This window comes from Colossoma macropomum, unplaced genomic scaffold, assembly GCF_904425465.1.
Source record: "Colossoma macropomum unplaced genomic scaffold, Colossoma_macropomum, whole genome shotgun sequence".
In the NCBI taxonomy this organism is placed as follows: domain Eukaryota; kingdom Metazoa; phylum Chordata; class Actinopteri; order Characiformes; family Serrasalmidae; genus Colossoma; species Colossoma macropomum.
Genome location: NW_023494786.1, coordinates 15,890,554 through 15,893,711, shown reverse-complemented (window position 1 = coordinate 15,893,711; position 3,158 = coordinate 15,890,554).

The window sequence follows — 3,158 nt, the reverse complement described above, 5'->3', positions numbered from 1 at the left end:
TGTTGAGTGTTTTTCTTCATTTACACTTAGTGCATTAACATGTTGCTGACCTTTTTTGCTACTTTTAGCAGGTTGCTTCTCTTCAAATATGCCACACATTCTGCTTTGTATTTGGCTCTCTTTATACTGTATTTAGGGAACATCACTAAAGCCAGATGTAACTCCCCCTGCAGAAGAAAGCCTGCTCTGAGCTGCACATCTCTCATCTTCTAAGCTGTCTTAGAAATGTAAAGCCTTTTCCCTCAGTAGCTCCCAATAATGCCCTTTAATTTCCTCTGCCAATGACAAACACCTTTGTAATATTTCTCTGTCCCTCAGTATGTCTGAGGACTACTGTTGGATATGAAGGCCTTTTTTCCTTGCCCTTTCAGGTTGTCCCAGATTTCTCAAATATTTTTTTTATTGATGTTCCTGCTGTTGTCCATCAGTCACATGTCATGGGAATGGCCTCAAAGTTCTGTAAGGGGTATTGCGGAGCCTGATGAAGAACCTGGTATTCAGATTCTGATGTTATGTGTGACTGCCATTTTGCTGTGCTGTTTTTCCACTCTTGCATGTTCTTGGAAATATTCTCCTTTTTCTTTGAAGCAGAGGGACATAATGAGTGATCTGTATTTGTTTAAGCCTGAGGGCAAGTCAGGCTATGAGATGGAGGATGGCCCACTTGGCTCTGGACTATGCCTGTAGTTTTCTGCCTCTGGGTATCTGGAGCACCAGTAATCTGAGGGTTTCCTTATTGGTTGAGCGTATTTGATCTAATCAAACAAATATTGGCATTTAGTATGTGCCTCCTTGCATTTATGTTTGATTTGCGGATTCGAGATCCAATCCAGTAGAAACCCTTGGGGGATTTTCACACATACTGAAAAAGTGGAGACGGTGTTGGTTTTATTGCTGTCACAACATGCTCTCTCAAATGGAAATTAACCACTGTGTCATTGCTCAGTGCATACGATTATCTTACATTGGGAATAAAGTCCATGTAAATTATGACTACATACACATGGGATTTTGTGCATTCATTTTTTTGTTTTTATCTGAAAACTGACTGTGACGTGCCACTTATGGCCCTTTATATAAGGCTTTTTTTTTTCTTGATGGACACTCCCTGATAATGAGTTGTCAAATGGAGTTAACGATATCTAAACCCAGTGAAATGTGTGTAACGAATCCCTGCCGTGATAAGAACTCAGGAATAAACAGGGAAGAGATTGCAGAGAAGAGGAAGGATTATTTCAGACGCTTGCCTCAGAGAGAGTTGCTCCCTCTTCTATTAGCTGCTCAACGGAGAGCCTCTTGGCAGTTTTCAGAGCTGCCAATAAAGGCGACTCTGTGCAGTAATGATGCTGCTGGTTTGCCTGCTTGCTTCCCCATAGCTTGGCCTTCCAACCTGATTAAGTCCTCAGACGGTGATTTGGCTCTGGGGAGCAGCTCAGAATTTTCTCGCAGGCATGTGAACTTCTGCTCACTGTGACATTCGCTGAGAAGAGGATGGCATGTTAAGCGCCCCTAGATCTCCAAGCAAAGTGTATGGATGGAGTTGCACAGTGCAAGCACTGTAGAACATAAGTTGTTTAGATAAAAAATTTGTTCACATTTGGAAGATACATTTGTGTCCCTGTTGGGGTCACGATGATAAATGTGCATTCGCTGGCAAGATCAAGCCAGTGCTTAAGGATGTGTTTTAGTGTGTTGGGTCTTTTGCAGCCCTCCTGAATAATTAAAAAGCACCAAATACTCAGTTATTGCAATAATCCTTGCAGTAAAATCTCACAGCCTTAAGCAAGACCACAATTCATGGACATGTCACTGGACCGAATGGCCCAGAGAAGGCCTCTTGTCATGTGAAACAGGTTCTTAGGTTGTGTTTGTGGCAGTGTTGCTTTTGGAGGGTTTTCATGCACACCTGATGATGACTTATGTGGTGCCCTGGCGTTGTCAATGCTATGGAGACGGATGGGCCCGAAAGACCTCAGGAGTGTGGCTATAATTGTAATGGATGGAAGGGAGCACGATGCATGTATCTCTCTTAAAAATTCACAGGCTTGGTAGTTGACATGGACACCTGAGGTGGAGTGAGAGATTATGAGCCTCTCTCTATAGTTCACTCTCACCGGATCTCTCTGCAGGGCATCAATAAGCTCTAATCAGAGCCGCACACTGCCTGTGCAGCCCAATCTATGGCACTACCTGCCTCTACCTTCTTATTCTCCTTCTATTGAGTCTGGAAGAATGTCAGTAGCTCAGCCCCTGTGGCCCAGCCCCTCAAATTAGACCTGGAAAATTTGCTGTGACAATCGTGGTTGGCAGGTGCGAAACCTCAGGTATTCATAATTGTTATGTTAAAAAAGAAACGGGGCTTTGTATTTGCTGAAAAGTGGCTGAAATTGAATTTGTAGGTACAAATGAGTTTGTGACTCCTCTCCTATTCGACTCTGTAATTGGATTAGGTTGTAGATGGTGTATTTGTTTACTATTGTCACAGAGTGGATTACGGAGATGTCTTCCTTCATGCCAATAAATAATACATCTCAGCAGCAATGGGAGTGTGTCTTGTTATTTCTTGTGCTGCATCTATATCTGTCGAGCAAAAGTATTCATTTTTGTTTCCCAGAGCAGAAGAATATCCTTTTACACAGCTTGTATCTGTTTTTTGGTGCCAATTTAAATAAATAAGGCCCTCATTCAGCATGTGCTGTCAGGTAAATTTGGACCCACAGTGATGATGCACACTTTTACAACATTATTTCAGCTATTAATATAAAAAAAAAACTTTATTCTGTGATGTTTATTGGCAGGAGAGCCCTATTTAGTTTAATCAGGTGTATCTGAGCTTTTAAAATGTTCTAGGCAGAGGCTTGCTGGATAAAAATTGCACAAACGAGCGGCCTATTTAAATGGAAAAGCATGTTTCTTTATTATTCTTGGCAACAATGAGACTGAATTGAATAAAATTAATTTACTTCCAGGTATGTGCGCGTGAAGGAGATGGAGAAAAGAAGATAGCAAAAAGGAACCAGTGAAGGGTTTGGGATTTTCTGGATGCACTGTACATCATAAAAGGAACATAATACAAAGGAAGAACATCAAAGGTCTGTCACATCACTGACGATACTACCTCTGATAACATTCTCTTTAAAACAAAACTTTGAAGTTGC